The following is an 18999-nucleotide window of genomic DNA, read 5'->3' on the forward strand; positions in this document are numbered from 1 at the left end:
AGGTTACCGAATACTATTTAAAAATGAATTTCTTTTGTTTCAGTTTCGCTTTAAACCAAAAATATCGAGCCGCAAACTTTCTCCGTCTGATAGCAGCAAAATCAGGCCGAAAATAAGCCCCCGCAAAAAACTGTTCAGAAATTACTAACGCAACGTAAAATAATGAGAAAACTACACAGTGTTGAAGAAAAAGGTCTTCTAATGCAATATCATTCGATAAACATGAAAAAACTGCCGAAGCGATTGAAAAATAAAGTTTCAAATATTGCATACTAAATTAGATGCAGCGTTGGAGCTGACTTTAAAATAATTATTTCTCAAAAGTTCAACGCTTTTGAAAACAATCACAGTGATGAATCAGACATTGGAGGGATATATATCACGTTTCTGGAAAAACATTCTTCGGCCAAAGTATATTGACCTTATAAAAAGCGTTCAAATTTACCGTGTTTACCGTTATCCTGCTACTTCGGCGAAACACTTCTCTTTTGCCAATACGGCCGTGGATAGCGTGGTAAACGCCACTTTAAACCTTGCTAGGCATTCAAAGACCATCCTGAGTAGAAGGACGTAGAATTAAAAGAGAAAGGAAGATAAAAAATACGCAGAAAAAGAGAATAACTCGAAATTACCATCTGCTAACGAAAGTTGAATCTGGAAAATGTCGTCGCGTGACAGCGGCCATTGACGTCATTTGTCACGTCAAGTCGCAAGAGCGTGGGAAAACGAGTCTGCAATGTCCTTCGGTCGGTCAGCGGCTAGGCATCCAGTCGTGACCCCGTAACTCAGATCACGCTGCGGCCAAAACGGTGTGGCGGTTGGGGAAGTTTTTCTTTTTGAGTGACCATCATTTGTGAAAAATAACATAACATTGTTCCACTAAACGTTTTGTAACCGGGAAAAAGTGTTTCCTATTTGTGCATTCGTTTGGATTCCGCCGCTATTTATACAAATCGCGTCAATGGCCGCTGTCACGCGACGACATTTTCCAGATTCAACTTTCGTTAGCAGATGGTAATTTCGAGTTATTCTCTTTTTCTGCGTATTTTTTATCTTCCTTTCTCGTTTAATTCTACGTCCTTCTACTCAGGATGGTCTTTGAATGCCTAGCAAGGTTTAAAGTGGCGTTTAACACGCTATCCACGGCCGTATTGGCAAAAAAGAAGTGTTTCGCCGAAGTAGCAGGATAACGGTAAACACGGTAACTTTGAACGCTTTGTACAAGGTCAATATACTTTGGCCGAAGAATGTTTTTCCAGAAACGTGATATATATCCCTCCAATGTCTGATTCATCACTTTGATTGCTTTCAAATGCGTTGAACTTTTGAGAAATAATTATTTTAAAGTCAGCTCCAACGCTGCATCTAATTTAGTATGCAATATTTGAAACTTTATTTTTCAATCGCTTCAGCAGTTTTTTTGATGTTTATCGAATGATATTGCATTAAAAGGCCTTTTTCTTCAACACTGTGTAGTTTTCTCATTATTTTGCGTTGCGATAGTAGTTTCTGAACAGTTTTTTGCGGGGGCTTATTTTCGGCCTGATTTTGCTGCTATCAGACGGAGAAAGTTTGCGGCTCGATATTTTTGGTTTAAAGCGAAACTGAAACAAAAGAAATTCATTTTTAAATAGTATTCGGTAACCTCTACTTGGGAGATAAAAATCGGCCGATTTTATTTTTTAGCCGGAAATCATCGGTCGTTTCTTAGGCGCAGCGCCTCTTAACAGCGAACAGAGTTTGCTACCGACGTCGCTGCCGCAAAACTCGTGTAGTTGCTTAACTTTTATATTTTGGCGGGAACGACGTTGTTCTCTTCCCAGGCTCTTTCGGTCGCTAAAGTCGTCGTTACCTGTAAAACGACCCGTGCTTAAGTTCCCTAATATGGATAGTGACGACGGCATGAATGCAAATGTATTAGGCCATTTGTGACTTACCTTGTACCTATGTTTTAAACGAGTCATTAGATGGCAAAGATTGGATCCGTAACATATACATATCGTGCTTTTTTTAGAATTTTGATGGAAACACTGACCAAGACACTGCTGTTTATCATGAACTAAATCCACCAATTAAAGCAAGATACATCCGTGTTTGTCCAGTGACTTGGAAAAATCACGTATCGATGAGAGTGGAAGTCTACGGTTGCTCTAAAGGTGAGGAACCCACATGCAGCTTCACCAAGGTCATTAGCAATTTTCAATATTTAGCCTGTGAGCAGGCTCCTCGTGAGGAGAGAAAGTAGGAAAGGAAAAAGGGAGGAAGGGCCTGGCCGCATCGCTTAGAATGCCGAATCTGACGCTCCCAAGAAACCCCGCTGATGCGACGCGGAGCGAGCTGTCAAATATCAGTCAATGAAGTAATGAACTCGCACCGGATCACCAAAGGCGATCAGAATGAATAACGTCACCATGACAATTCATTAATGTTAGCCAATCAGTATGTGGACGCACCGATTCAAAAGTCAAAGTGGTGCGGGTAGGCTTTTCTCCCCTTTTCCTCTTCTTCATTCTTACCACGCGAAGAGCCTGCTTTCACACTTGGTCAATAACCAGTACATATCAAGGCACGATCGATTTTTTCGAGTATGTTGGCTCCTGCTTCTTTCCGATTCAAGTTTAATTCTCGGCGATGATCTGATTGAAAGTAACGACCGCTTGCAGGTTCAAAACGTCGACTCTCTTTTTTCCGTAGCTGCACATACAATGTAGATCGATGTTGACGAATAAGGCAATAGAGAACTTAAACAACGACGACGGCGACGCCGAGGACGACGCTTGGTCAAAAATGAATTTGAATTTTACCAGCGAAATTCCCAATTGTCCACAGCTGCTCAGAGAGCCAATGGCTCTCTAAAGACCTCATCGGGTTAAATATCCAGTGACAGCATTAACTTCCAATTTATCTGTAGTCGTTCGCGTTCCTCCGAGCACATAGAAATTTGTTCATTTCAGGTGGTTGTTTTGCAGAGGACAAAGATTTTTGTTATACCTGACAACTCAAATACAGTTTCCGATTGAAGGAGAACGTGTCACGTGTCATGGGTCAACACTCACTAACTCCTAAGGGCGAACAAAACTCACTAACTCCCTACGGAAACAACAACTTTCGACTTTCGACTCGCACGTGATCAGGTCGTCCACCTTGAAGCCGCGGCAAATTTCTCGTGCCAGTCGACCTGATGTCAACAAGTCACTGAAGGCAGGCAACGTTTCTCACTAGAGAAGGCATTCGTTATTCAAGAAAACGGATTTATAATTGCAAAAACATATCAGACAAATGAAGGGGAAAATTTGAACATTTTGTGTCTTTAAGCTTCGATTTGTCGCCAAAAAATGGACCGCCCGCGTTCGGCAACTTGCTCTTCGATCGCTGTCGCCAGATAGGAAAATATTTGAGTCATTTACAACAAAATATGCTGTTCTTCTTCAAATCGAACACAGAATTCTCGAGTGAAGCATTAGATAGAAGAAGGTAAACCAACTTTAGTATTGTCTTCATTGTATGGTAGTTGCAAAGAGAAAGACTGTTATCGTGTCGTTTCGGTAGGACAGCTCGGTTTGACTGCCGCTCGCACTGTAGGCACAGCCACCGTAGGCGTCAAGCAAATCACATTTTCGCAGTTTTTTTCTACTTTTGAGTCGGGACGTGCGATATTAAGCACTTAATGCCTAGCCCCTCGGGATACAGTGAGTTTTGTTTCCCCTCGACCCTCAATGTTCGAAGTCTCGGGGAAACAAAACTCGCTGTTTCCCTTGGTGTCAGTCATTAAGTGCTTAATATCGCACGTGCTCAACCGTCGTACAATATACGTTTTGTTTGTTGACGTTCTTGTCGTCGTCGTCGTCGTGGTTTGGTTAAGCTCTCTAATAACTACTATAACGTGGAAATAACCATTGATTATTAGGTGATATAATAACGGCAGGCGACAGCCCAAGCTAACGCATTTGCCGTCACCCCTATTACAAAGTACAATATACAACACAAACCTTTAAACCTCGTTATTTTAAGTTAAGTTTAGAACTTTAGAGTAACGTAACTTAAAATAACGACACATAATCCCTCTTATATCATGTTTTTTGTTACCTAGAAACTCTTCGAATAGTTTCAAATAGCCTGAATGTAACGCATCTACTATAGAAACCATTCAAATTTTCGTATTTAACTGCCAGCTTTCCAATTTCAATAGTTCAGTCGTTAAAATTGCCTGATGAGTATGGTCCTTGTACCATACGAAACAGTTCTGTAGCAATAAAACGATGACTACTCGTGAGACCTGAACTTCTCTGAAGTTATATATATATATATATGTGTGTGAAGGTGAATTAATCAACATGACACGAGCGTGGGACAAAGAACAATTCTGAGTCCCCGACAGGAATCGAACCCACGACCTCCCGAACACCGGGCGGGCGCTCTATCCACTGAGCTACGAGAACTCATGGAGAGCAAGGTCATTTAACTGAGTTCATATATGATAGGTGTCCTGCATACTGCTAGGATCAACGCTATCGAATTCATCGTGAGTAGTGATAAGTTAATAAGGATGGTGAATTTTAAGCTTGGTAATGAAATGTGAAGGTGAATTAATCAACATGGCACGAGCGTGGGACAAAGAAAAATTCTGAGTCCCCGACAGGAATCGAACCCATGACCTCCCGAACACCGGGCGGGCGCTCTATCCACTGAGCTACGAGAACTCATGGAGAGCAAGATCATTTAACTGAGTTCATATATGATAGGTGTCCTGCATACCGCTAGGATCAACGCTATCGAAATATAGTTATGTATAAGCCATATATAAGCCATATATATATATATATATATATATATATATATATATATATATATAAACTTCTTGAACTTGAACAGAATAACTTTATAGAGCGCTCGACTCTGAGAGGAGCAGTGTAGATAATAAACAATGGTAGCAAGACTTCAATTCATCGTTTTATTGCGACAACGCTGTTTCGTATGGTCAAAGGGTGACCACACTCATCAGGCAATATCAACGAATGACCGTTAAATTTCACAAACTGGCAATTAAAAGCTAACTTTAGGTTGCTATGAGATATAAAAACAGTTGCTATGATATGGAAAAACAGATGCTATATAACATTGAAAAATTGGCAATAAAAAAAATAAATAAAAATAAAAATTTAAAAAATAAAAAAAATAAAAAAATAAAATAAGAATAAGAATAAAAAGTAAAATAAGAATAAAAAAAAATGAAGCAGTTGCTATGGGATTTAAAATCTGAAATCTCGTGTTGCTAAAAGATTGCGTTACTTGCTCACAAAGTTCTTGAGTAGGTATCTGTTTCTGTGGGGGCACGCACTTGCTAGTTCGTTTCGCTTGTTCAAAGTACACAAACTCTTCTTACAGATGATCACGAATTTTTCAAAAAGACATAAATTACATTTGTTAGTAATGTTGCTATAAGGTCTGCACTGCTTAATGATTCTCCACTTGATGGTAAAAGGTTTGTTGTTGTCTTTGAGTGTCCAAATATGTTTAGATAGCTCAGTTTCGTTTCTCTTGTTTTGGTGTCGAAAGGATGCTGTGTGATTCCTGTAGCGCTCTTTAAAATTTGTGGCGAGGCCCACGTATGATTCTGATGACGTTTGTGTTGTGATTGTGGCTTGGTAAACTACATTTTGTGTGAGGCATTTTCCGTCCAGCGGGCATTGATCCTTTTTTCTGCAGTTGCATTCTTTGGCGTTTGTTTGTGTTTGCGACTGGTAGTAATCTGATAGTAGTGCTTTGTTGTGTGACGAGATGATACTCTTCATGTTAGGCATGCAGGAGTAGCTGAGCTTCAGTGTGTGCTTGTTGAAGATCTTGTGTAGGGGGTGTCCGTTAGGGAAGCATCTGTCAATGATGTTTAGGAACTTCCTTCCCAGGTTAGTTTTCACGTTAGCATTCCATGGGGGGTTGTACCATACGATTTTTCTTTGGCGATTTCTGTTGCGCTTTGGCTGTGGTTTATACGTGAGCTTGTGATTGTAGCCGCTCTCGTCAAGCGCTTTCTGGTACGGCGGAATCGCTTCGTCGAAAACTTTCTGGCTAGATGAGATGCTGGTCAGTCGTTTGTTGATGTTTTCTGGAATGTTCTTCAGTAGTGCGGGTGGGTGATTACTTTGTCGGTGAACGTAGAGGATTTTGTTGTTGGGTTTCATGAAGGGTTTGTAAGATCCACTTGTAAGGTCTAGGGTTACGTCTAGGAAGTTTATGGTTTTTTTGTTTGCTTCGATGGTGATTTTGAGGCCATTTGACTTGAAAATTTCACTGACTTCTTGTTTCGTTTTCTCGATTTGTTTAGGTGTTGCTTTGCACACTGCCAGACCATCGTCACGGTAGAGACCAACTTGGCCTTTAAGTTTCGGTGTGATGAGGGACAACATGTAGGTGCCGACGAGTTCGCATGTCTCGGCTCCATCATATGAGCCCATCGTCACGTCAAATAAGTTGCTGGTGTTTTTCTTTTCCCATGCCGTGTTCTGGTGATACAACAGTGATTTTTTCGCGTGTGTGATGATGTGGCGGTCTTGCGGAGTGATGTGCGTGAATTGGGATGCATAGTCAAGTGCCTTTTTCAGAAGCTGCTCGGAAATGGATGGGTAGAAGTCACATACATCGAAAGTTATGAACGCGTGTTGGGATTTGTTTGGGATTGCTTGACACCATTCGATGACATTTGAGGTACTTCTCCATAGATTCGCTTTTGTTACTTCGATTATTTCTTTGTTTATGTTGTCTAAAATGTGCTTGCTGATTATGCCGATCTCTGATTTTGTGGGATTTATGAGTCTGCATGTTGGGTTGTTTGTGAAATCATGCTTGTGGTCTTTTAATGTTATGAATGCGTCTCTGCTCGCGGAAACTTCAATGCGGTCATCAAGTTTAAGGTCTTGGGCGATCTTTTTGTCGACGGAGGTAATTGAATCTGGGATGTTTTTGTTAGTTTTCTTGTAAGCCTTAGTGACGTTTTTCTGTAGGAGGTTTAAATAGTCTTGAGGTTCAGCCTTGTAGTGGTTGGTAGTTTTGTCGGCTTTACATAGATGTTCTTATCTTGTCGGATTTCTTGTACGTCTTTGTCAAGTTTTGCTTGGAGGCTATTTGTTGCAGTGCAGTTGGTTTTAAACTCCACTCGTTGGATCATATTAAGCATGTTGTCTTCAAAATCATCGAGGGCGCTAACGTGCGGTGGTGGGCGTTTTGATTTGAATCCGTAGGTTTCTTTATCTTTGCTATCGGTGTCGTGGTTTTGCAAAAAGAAGAAGGCTTTCCAACGCATTTGGTGTATTAAGGATTCTGTTTACTCTATCAGGATTTGTAGATACTTGCTTTTACTTGCCAGCGGGATGTTCTTGGTCGAATAACTGAAATCTTTAACCTGGTAACTCATTCTTGACAGCGCTCAACTTGGTGAAAGGAGCAGTAGAAACTTCTTGAACTTGAACAGAATAAATTTATAGAGCGCTCGACTCAGACAGGAGCAGCGTTGTCGCAATAAAACGATGAATTGAAGTATTGCTACCATTGTTTATTATATATATATATATATATATATATATATATATATATATATATATATGGTGATAACAATGGGGTGACAGGCCTGCACAACTCCCATCCACGTGTAATAGCCGGTTAAAGCTTTGCTCTAACGAGTATATCCTTTAGGGATCTGCCCCTTTTGTACAAGACAATAGGGGGATCTTTGAATATTCTTCTAAGCAATGGTTGTTGTTGAATTAAATGCCATTTCTGCATAAGTATTTGCTTTAAGTTAGGCACTGAAGGGCGATATTGTGTGACAAAAGGCAAGATTCGCCTGTCTTGTTTACGTTTCTGTTGTAGGGCAGCTTTTCTCTCCTCAAATGTAATTTCTGCGAGAGTTGTTGAAACAAGAGTTTCAGGATACCCTCTTTCGATGAGATTTGTTTTAAATTGTGAAATAGCAGTTTTGAATGCTGTTTCAGAGGAGTTGGTTCGGAGAAGTCTGAATGCTTCGCCCTTGATGCAACCCTTTTTGACCCCTGGTGGGTGGCAACTCGAGAAATGCGTGTACTGAAATGTTTCAGTAGCTTTGAAATGAGTTTTAATGTCTAGTCTAGACTTTTGTGCAAATCTTTCGCCTTTGTAAACTTTTGTGTCGAGGAACGTTGTTTCCGTGTCGGAAACTTCAGCCGTGAACTTGATAGTGGGATGGTGGCTATTTGCTAGTTCAATGAACTGCGTGACTTCGTCTTTGTTTATATTCCAGATAGAGAATATATCGTCAATATACCTTTTCCAGGCGAGTGGTTTTTGAGCGCTTTGATTTAGATTTGTGATTCTACCTTTCCCATAAAGATGTTGGCAAAAGCGACTGCCATTTTTGTACCCATGGCTGTTCCATGTGTTTGGAGGTAGTTTTTTCCAGTAAACTGGAATGAGTTTTCTTGAAGTATAAGTTCAAGCGCTCTTTTAAGATGTTGTGTTGGGATGGGGGATTCTCCTTTATAGTAAGATTCGAACCCGCGGTCTTGTCTGATCTACAAGGCTACGAGCCTCCTAACAAAATAGAGACTATTAACAGTCTCAAGAAAACCTGACAGCATCGCAAATAAAAGCAATGACAACCACAACGTGGAGCTGGATGAACAATCATAGGAAGAACTCCTAAATTCAGAGCTTTTGCCTGAACAAAACCACACAATATCATAAACAACACGCAAAAAAGTTCACAGACTTGCGCGTGAACACCTACATTTGCAGTTCCAGAACGAACAAACTGGAAGGACAAAAAGCTCGATGAAATTGATCCAAGAAGCAGAAGAACGTCTCTATAAGACAGACTCATAGCTTTCAACAAGGAAAGCTACAGCTATCTCTGGCGAAGCCGGACAAAGATAAATATGACACCCGTGATAACAAGCAGCATAACTTGCAACAGTAAATCAAACAGCCGGGCCCGGCGTAATAATACAAAATGCAAGTAACCAACATGCTCACGGACTATTTCAAACTTTGTCCCTCCAGAGCTAATATTTAGAGAGCTTAAAACATATCTTGCAATCAAATGAGCCAAAAAAAGTAGCACGTGGCCAAAAACAGAGGTGTCAAACTCAACAAATTACACGCGGATGACAGCGGAAACCACGCAGACCTATGACCTCTAACGGCTCTACTCTGGTGAAATGTCCTCCTAAAAACAGGATTATTGCTTAGCGAAATATTCAAAGATCCCCCAATCGCACAATACAAAAGGGGCAGATCCTCAAAGATATACTAGTTCGAGCAAAACTCTCAAAGCGGCTATGACATGGATAGGAGTTGTGTAGGCCTGTCAACCCATTGTTATCACAATTGTACAATTTAATTAAGAGTGCTTTTAACATGAAATTGGAGTCTAAATCAACACGAACGTACAGATATCAAAACCGCGGCGGAGAGCCAATCTATTGCTTTCTAAAGGCCTGCATCGTCCTAAATGGACTGAACAAGAGCTTCCTACATCGAGAATCGATTGAAATTCAGACAAACTAGGCCATAGTTAGCAGTAAGCGAACACTCAACATGTTGTCGTTACGTCAATTGTCGCCCGGAAGCCACGCAAATAAATTTCTTCCGCGCTAGCGAATCACAGACAGTTCTGATACTTAGCTAAGCCGAGAACGCCTAAAATTGATAAAACAAGGAAATTCTACTCATGATCAGCGCTTGAACTCATATTCTTCTCTCTCCTCGTGGCCACGTTTTGCTGGCAAATAGCAATGTCCCGGATGTACTTCAATTTTGTCGAGCGCGGAATGGCACATCCAGATTTCAACAGATTTTTTTTTTCAAAGTTCAAAGCAAATGACGCCAACAGCAGCTAGAAATGTCTAGTCCATTGCACGTCTAAGCCCTACATTGATGTAGCTAAAGAGTTTTGCTGTCTAAAGCAAGCACAACATTATCGCCACAGGGCAAACGGCCTTCTGTTACGGGACTAAATGTGACCCGTACAGTTTACACATCTCCTCAGGCCCGCCTCGCGTACGATAATGGACGACGCTTACTAGCAAATCGTTAGACTTGGGCTTTCATTGGACTTAATGATGTCCTCGGGCAGACTTCCTTTAGACAGCAAATACAGGACGCTAATCGGTCGCTCGTTGTCAGAGTCACCGCGCGGACTGAATTCAGACGAGTGTAGCCTGGGCTAAAATTCACGCAAATTGAAAAGGGGGTGAGGGGAGGGGATAGTCGATAAATGATGAAAAAAAATACCTAAATAAATGAAACATGCGGCAGGGAGTTTCTACATTTCATGCTAGGTAAGATTTACAAGTTGCTGTCATAGCGAAAGCAGAAAAGAAAAAAAAATGAAAAAAACAAATAAATCAAAAAACACTTGATTCAGTCTTTAACACCGTTTTCATAAATCCAGACATATATTTCAAGGGAACAAGACTGCATGACCCAGAAAGGTCGAAAAACGAACGAGTCTAATTTCTGTCGATCTTTCTAAAGCATTTAGAGTCAAACTATGGAATTCCCTGAGCAGTTTAGGTCGTTCTATGCCAATATGTGTCTGAATTTATGAAAACCGTGTTAAAGACTTTGCCCCAAAATAGCGGGCATGTTTTTGGAAAATCGGTTAGATATATATATATATATATATATATATATATATATATATATATAATGTGGGAGGAAAAGCACAAATAAACTACAAGTTCATCCCTACAAGCCTGTTTCGTGGTTGCCCACTCATCAGGGGATTTGTGTTTTTCCTCCCACATTATATACTTCGCTCTACTCTGATGTATTGAGCACTGTTTTACGAAAATCAAATTTTACACTTTATATATATATATATATATATATATATATATATATATATATTCTATTTCCTTGTGGTGAATGGATTTCAAAAAGCGCTCAACTCTTAGAGGAGCATAGTATATTCATTAAATGTAGTTCAGGACTTCAGGAGTGATTCATCGTTTTATTGCTACAGACCTGTTTCGTATGATGTTGCCTGATGAGTGTGGTCACTTGTTGACCATACGAAACAGGTCTCTAGCAATAAAACGATGAATCACTCCTGAAGTCCTGAACTACATTTAATGAATATATATATATATATAGTTAAGTGTAAGATTAGGCGTCATGAAGCAAACTTCTAACTGTTCCGGCTTTTAATGTGACGTTTCGGCCTTCGGCCTTCTTCAGATTGGAACAATATTTACAAGTTAAAAAATAAAACGTTAAAAATTTTTAACGGATTTTTAACGTTTTATTTTTTAACTTGTAAATATTGTTCCAATCTGGAGAAGGCCGAAGGCCGAAACGTCACATTAAAAGCCGGAACAGTTAGAAGTTTGCTTCATGACGCCTCATCTTACACTTAACTAAAATTCACATTGAAGCACGGTATCTTTTGATCCTTCTACTGGAAGTCACCGTTTGGAAAACCATATTATTCTGCCTATATATATATATATATATATATATATATATATATATATATACTTCTTGAACTTGAACAGAATAAATTTATAGAGCGCTCGACTCTGAGAGGAGCAGTGTAGATAATAAACAATGGTAGCAAGACTTCAATTCATCGTTTTATTGCGACAACGCTGTTTCGTATGGTCAAAGGATGACCACACTCATCAGGCAATATCAACGAATGACCGTTAAATTTCACAAACTGGCAATTAAAAGCTAACTTTAGGTTGCTATGAGATATAAAAACAGTTGCTATGATATGAAAAAACAGATGCTATATAACATTGAAAAATTGGCAATAAAAAAAATAAATAAAAATAAAAATTAAAAAAATAAAAAAAATAAAAAAATAAAATAAGAATAAGAATAAAAAGTAAAATAAGAATAAAAAAAAATGAAGCAGTTGCTATGGGATTTAAAATCTGAAATCTCGTGTTGCTAAAAGATTGCGTTACTTGCTCACAAAGTTCTTGAGTAGGTATCTGTTTCTGTGGGGGCACGCACTTGCTAGTTCGTTTCGCTTGTTCAAAGTACACAAACTCTTCTTACAGATGATCACGAATTTTTCAAAAAGACATAAATTACATTTGTTAGTAATGTTGCTATAAGGTCTGCACCTCCTACAGAAAAACGTCACTAAGGCTTATAAGAAAACTAACAAAAACATCCCAGATTCAATTACCTCCGTCGACAAAAAGATCGCCCAAGACCTTAAACTTGATGACCGCATTGAAGTTTCCGCGAGCAGAGACGCATTCATAACATTAAAAGACCACAAGCATGATTTCACAAACAACCCAACATGCAGACTCATAAATCCCACAAAATCAGAGATCGGCATAATCAGCAAGCACATTTTAGACAACATAAACAAAGAAATAATCGAAGTAACAAAAGCGAATCTATGGAGAAGTACCTCAAATGTCATCGAATGGTTTCAAGCAATCCCAAACAAATCCCAACACGCGTTCATAACTTTCGATGTATGTGACTTCTACCCATCCATTTCCGAGCAGCTTCTGAAAAAGGCACTTGACTATGCATCCCAATTCACGCACATCACTCCGCAAGACCGCCACATCATCACACACGCGAAAAAATCACTGTTGTATCACCAGAACACGGCATGGGAAAAGAAAAACACCAGCAACTTATTTGACGTGACGATGGGCTCATATGATGGAGCCGAGACATGCGAACTCGTCGGCACCTACATGTTGTCCCTCATCACACCGAAACTTAAAGGCCAAGTTGGTCTCTACCGTGACGATGGTCTGGCAGTGTGCAAAGCAACACCTAAACAAATCGAGAAAACGAAACAAGAAGTCAGTGAAATTTTCAAGTCAAATGGCCTCAAAATCACCATCGAAGCAAACAAAAAAACCATAAACTTCCTAGACGTAACCCTAGACCTTACAAGTGGATCTTACAAACCCTTCATGAAACCCAACAACAAAATCCTCTACGTTCACCGACAAAGTAATCACCCACCCGCACTACTGAAGAACATTCCAGAAAACATCAACAAACGACTGACCAGCATCTCATCTAGCCAGAAAGTTTTCGACGAAGCGATTCCGCCGTACCAGAAAGCGCTTGACGAGAGCGGCTACAATCACAAGCTCACGTATAAACCACAGCCAAAGCGCAACAGAAATCGCCAAAGAAAAATCGTATGGTACAACCCCCCATGGAATGCTAACGTGAAAACTAACCTGGGAAGGAAGTTCCTAAACATCATTGACAGATGCTTCCCTAACGGACACCCCCTACACAAGATCTTCAACAAGCACACACTGAAGCTCAGCTACTCCTGCATGCCTAACATGAAGAGTATCATCTCGTCACACAACAAAGCACTACTATCAGATTACTACCAGTCGCAAACACAAACAAACGCCAAAGAATGCAACTGCAGAAAAAAGGATCAATGCCCGCTGGACGGAAAATGCCTCACACAAAATGTAGTTTACCAAGCCACAATCACAACACAAACGTCATCAGAATCATACGTGGGCCTCGCCACAAATTTTAAAGAGCGCTACAGGAATCACACAGCATCCTTTCGACACCAAAACAAGAGAAACGAAACTGAGCTATCTAAACATATTTGGACACTCAAAGACAACAACAAACCTTTTACCATCAAGTGGAGAATCATTAAGCAGTGCAGACCTTATAGCAACATTACTAACAAATGTAATTTATGTCTTTTTGAAAAATTCGTGATCATCTGTAAGAAGAGTTTGTGTACTTTGAACAAGCGAAACGAACTAGCAAGTGCGTGCCCCCACAGAAACAGATACCTACTCAAGAACTTTGTGAGCAAGTAACGCAATCTTTTAGCAACACGAGATTTCAGATTTTACATCCCATAGCAACTGCTTCATTTTTTTTATTCTTATTTTACTTTTTATTATTATTCTTATTTTATTTTTTTTATTTTTGTTTATTTATTTATTTATTTTTTTATTGCCAGTTTTTCAATGTTATATAGCATCTGTTTTTCCATATCATAGCAACTGTTTTTATATCTCATAGCAACCTAAAGTTAGCTTTTAATTGCCAGTTTGTGAAATTTAACGGTCATTCGTTGATATTGCCTGATGAGTGTGGTCACCCTTTGACCATACGAAACAGCGTTGTCGCAATAAAACGATGAATTGAAGTCTTGCTACCATTGTTTATTATCTACACTGCTCCTCTCAGAGTCGAGCGCTCTATAAATTTATTCTGTTCAAGTTCAAGAAGTATATATATATATATATATATATATAATAAACTAGATACAACATTAGAGCAAAAGTACGTGGATTTGTTATAAAGGAAATAAAGAAATATCCTTGCTTTCTATTAAAACTGCAGTTGAAAATGAAAATAGCTGCTTTTAAACTCGCGTGATAAAATCCAAAGCGCTTCCAAAATCAATTTATCATTTAAAAAGCATTAATTTTTGTGATTGGCAAATTATTTGGGGTATTTCCGTCTCAAGACTTGAAAAGTGAGGACTCGTTTATCATAAGGAAATTTGGTGGAGAGATCGAAGATTTGTCACGATTTTTATGTGGTTGAGCAGATCAAGAAAGTATAAGCAGTTTAAAGGAAGAGTCATTAGGAAGATTAAGCAAGAATGACGACGACGGCTACGACAACGACATCCGAAAACATAAATTCGCGTTATTGTCATCACTTCGCACTTATTCCAACTCGTTCCACGTGTAAAACAATTACTAACTGTCCAGAAACAGAATTGGTATGAAAGCCGTTAAAGTTAAGACAAAGAATTTCAAATTTGGTCATTTCACGTCGTTGTTAAGCCGAGAACGGCAAAAAAACTTACCAAAATGCAAACCGCACCTGCAGAGCGTGCAGAGCCATTGTTTTTACTCATTAGGCCTATTGTTTTGTGGCGTTCTCGTTGTCGTCGACGTCGTCGTTGCTTAAGCTCCCTATTAATTCGATAGAACGTCATTACGAGGAAATGGATTCGACCACGAATGCTGAACGCATCGAAACGATAGTCCCACTGCTAATAATTGGCCAAATGTTGTAGCTTTATTCCCATAATCGAAATCAACTTACTCGAAGAACATGATTGCAGCGAAAAGCAATTAGATGGACCGCCGAATCAGAACATGGCTTTCGGCGTCCTGGCTAACTTGCATTGACCAATTATACTAGGTACATAGCCCAAACTTCCTTAATTTGTAATATGTCTTAATACTTAAGAAAGATCACTCCGACCGAATGCCGTACTTACCGGGGTGGCACTGAATCTAGTTCTATGGCGAATTAGAAAGCGCTTCCCTTGAGATTTCTGCTGGGCTGGAAGGAGTGTCGCGCGAATAACTTGTCCAATGATCTGATACTACGAGTATCAGTTGAGTGAGGCGAGAATGAGGTAGTTTGGCAACCTGGAAGCCAGGTTGGAAGTTTGGTGACGAGGTTTTGACATCAAAAAGACATTGTTGTCAAGGGCACTGCCGATGGTAACACGTCGGCCGTTAAAGAATGCTAAACACGCGTGAGAACACACACGCACTAGCTGGAAAAGAATGTTTGTACGATACGTTCTTTTTTTATAGCAGGCGATCGACCCTTCAAAGACGTGAGAAGAAAATATTTTAAAGCGCTTTACAATTGTTCTGAACCATAATGTCTACAGCAAGGTTCGACTAAAGAGCACTAAACACACACAGCTATCTTAGAACTGGATAAACCACAGGCAGACCAGTCTATGTGTTCGTGGTTGTTAATTGTTGACATGAGACGAAAAAAAAATATATGAGGATTATGACTAAAGCTCTGAAAATTGCATATCTAACTTACATATCGGTCTGACTATCTCAATAAAGTTAAATGAAATGTTAATCGACTCAAATTGGGTGTGTTTTTGTAATCCTAGCAGATTGAAGCGTCTTTTTTACGAAATTTCTGTTGGTCGGAGGCCAGTAAGAGAAGAAAGGGGGACAAGGTACTTGAAAGTCAGCCGCGACCTCCTCCACTTCAAACTGGAATTAACGCCAAACTACTGAAAATCTCACCTGACAGGCGACAGTTGTTGATTGATGCTCTATCTCTTCGCCGAATTTGAGCTTCATTTCCCCAACATTTCCCGAAAAAATCAATGCTGAAAGCATGGATACGGCTTACTCAATATGATCGGTGCGAAACTCAGTGACCAGAGGAATTCGAAGCATGCATGCCGTTTCAAATTTACCAATCAGCGCTTGGCATCCCGTGGCAGCCCGACTTCATGCACACGATGGACTCGCGCAACTTTCTTTAGGTACGAAGATTTATACTATTTTGATTTGAACATTTATGATCTTCCAGGAAAACGTAAAGCACCTAGTGTCATGTTCGTCGAGGTTTTCGTAAAATCGTGTCATGCTGAAATGTACGTGTAAACAAACGTCCACATTTCTTTCCCTTCCCGCTCACTCCCCCCTTCCCCCTTATCATTATATATTCTTTTAGTTTTCTCTATGCAGGTTGATTTGCATAATTACGAAGAACCTACTTGGCACTGAGTTTGTTGGGTTGAAGCCCTCCAGAACCTCTAATTTCATTGTATGTTTTTGGCACGAAGCTCTATTGTTTCAGAGCTAGGTTTCATTGTTCTTTTGTCTATATCTTGTGGTTTCAACCAATGGTGTGAGACGTTCCGAGAAGCTGCTTGGCGACCCCACTGAGTAGTCAATTGATCTTGCTGCCAAATTTCTCACACCGCAGATACAAGTGAGTCAATAAGGGCCTGCCATTTGGCCTCTGTGAAAGCGTGGGGACTTCTATGTCGATATCAATCAAGAAAACACAGCTATATACATCCATACAAGCGTAAAAATAACAAAAAGGGAAACTAAAAACAGCAGAAATAATATTTTCAAAAAGAGAGAGTGTTCCGTTTCCGGAATCGAAAGGGGAGTGATGAATTTGCGGATCCCATGGTCTTTTTGCCGTGGGTTGTTGTGTGTTAAATGTTATTATTACATGATATGGCTGGCTCCGCGATCGGGAGATGGAGTAAATCCTGGCAGGCAGATGGCAGATGGCAGATGGTGTAAATCCTAGGTCGTGATTGGCTACCTGAGCGGGCAAGATGGGTCGATCTTGCCCGCTCGGGATTGCCCGCGATTTTTCGCAAATTTGTTTGTTAATTCATGACTTTATTGGCCATATAATCAATCCTTTATTGACCAAGCTTGTCCGGTCAAGATGGCGGGATATTGGCCTTGTTCTTTTTTTGCGTGTTTATGGACCTCGACTTCGTCTCGGTCCATAAACACGCAAAAAAAGAACTTGGCCAATATCCCGCCATCTTGACCTCACGCTTGGTCAATACCCATATATATTCAGCTTATAAATTGGCACGTGGCTACTTGTTTTTTAATCCGATACAGTCAAATTAACGCAATGCGCTAGTTTTATAAAATGCAACGCCAAGATATACGAAGATTTCTTTATTAGAATCATTTTTCCTAGTTCCGTGCGAGACTGCAATTTACTCTAATCTGAGCGACTTAGTTGTTGTGACTCAGTATCTTTTTCGTGACAAGCATCGTCTTATACAATGACGAAACTACAGTACATGTAGTTAAATTCCATCCATCTATTTCACTCTCAATGATACATGTACCATGCTGTGCAAATTCAAGAAGAATTTCAATATTTTTGTTCGAGGCAACTTCGAACTACAAATGGGATTAAATATCCAAATTTTCGACTCGTACCATATAAAGAAAATTACAGCCAAACTGCAACACTTAAATTGCAATGTAATAATTTTCAACAAAATACAAAACGATGGATTAGAGTACTAAACGTGAACTACCTTACCTTTTGCCACTCAGTTTTCCTGAGAAATGCCAGCGGGAATTCTCATTGGTGAACTTTCACTGCTCATTAGAGTTTGCAAAGATGTTTGCATTGCAAATTAACGCGAAAAACATAACTGTTGCATTCATGCACAGTATATTCTCTCAGTCTCACTTAGAATCACTTAAGTCGTCACAAATTTCCATTCGTGATATATTTTTATTTCTTTTTGTGTTTGTCAGTTACGTTCTTATTTTTGGGATATTTGAAGATCGAGTGTTCACCAGTTTGTTTATCAACTTATGACTAGGCGATGTTTACATTCCCAGTTACCAACTCTATCTTGATTGGCCATTATGCTCCTCCATGTAAACAGGTCGCCCTGAAGCCAAAATGGAATCACGTCATTTCTGGGGAAACAAAACAAGAGGCAACGCTTATTAAATAAAATGCCGCGGTGCGACCTGACGGTGTGTCTCTCCCGCGGGAGGGGGGGGGGGGATCCCATATGAAACAGACGGGGATGCTCGTCGTCTCGCTTAGGGGTGTAAATTTAAGATTTTGGTCTCGTTTAGGGTGTTGAAGAAAAAGAGCCAACAATTTTAGCCTACAAATGTCTCGTTTAGGGTTGCCCGAAGAGATATAGTAAAATTTTAACTCATTTTATTTACCTGATTTATCTGAGATTAGTCAAAGCTTTAAAATCAATGCCAAACTCAATTTTCGTTTGATTACGCTACCAGATTGGTCTCGTTTAGAAGTCAAAAATTGCAGGGTCACGCTCAGATTGGTCTTCTTTAGGGGTCAATTTCAAAATTTTCGACGAGCATAAGCGTCTGTTTCATATAGGAGTACCCCCTCGTGGTCTCCGTGGACTGCTCATTCGCGAAGTTAATGACGATCGATGACTGAGGTGCCGATTTTCCTTTCAACTTTTAATCTTTCCTTTAAACTTTCTCCATTGCGCTGAAAGCGCTGAAAAGTGCTCAGAATTTTAAAGTAATGCTAAAAAAGAGGAGTCCGTTTTGAGCCATCTTAATTCTGTCATGGCTCCAATGTTTCCGCCTCGACTTTTCGATCCACAGATTAGAGTGTTTTTTATAAAGATATTCCTCAAAATTGCAGGTTTCACATCTTTCTGGCAATACCTTTGTTTGTTTAGCTCCGGCATTCGACTCGCGAGCAATCTAGTCC

The 18999-nt window shown here is 39.8% G+C and overlaps 1 long non-coding RNA gene and 1 pseudogene across 2 annotated transcripts in view; one reads left to right on the plus strand and one right to left on the minus strand.

The window, feature by feature from the left end:
* Nucleotides 1-18999, minus strand: part of LOC145482927 (uncharacterized) — a 123483-nt gene that overhangs the window by 17089 nt on the left and 87395 nt on the right. The gene's annotated exons all lie outside the window — the stretch shown is intronic.
* Nucleotides 1-18999, plus strand: part of LOC145480476 (EGF-like repeat and discoidin I-like domain-containing protein 3) — a 49461-nt pseudogene that overhangs the window by 7731 nt on the left and 22731 nt on the right. The window contains exon 4 of the transcript XR_014048517.1: nt 2015-2156. The product of XR_014048517.1 is annotated as an EGF-like repeat and discoidin I-like domain-containing protein 3 (transcript). The remainder of the gene's footprint in view (nt 1-2014; nt 2157-18999) is intronic.

Source organism: Orbicella franksi, chromosome 3 (assembly GCF_964199315.1).
Source record: "Orbicella franksi chromosome 3, jaOrbFran1.1, whole genome shotgun sequence".
Classification (NCBI taxonomy): domain Eukaryota; kingdom Metazoa; phylum Cnidaria; class Anthozoa; order Scleractinia; family Merulinidae; genus Orbicella; species Orbicella franksi.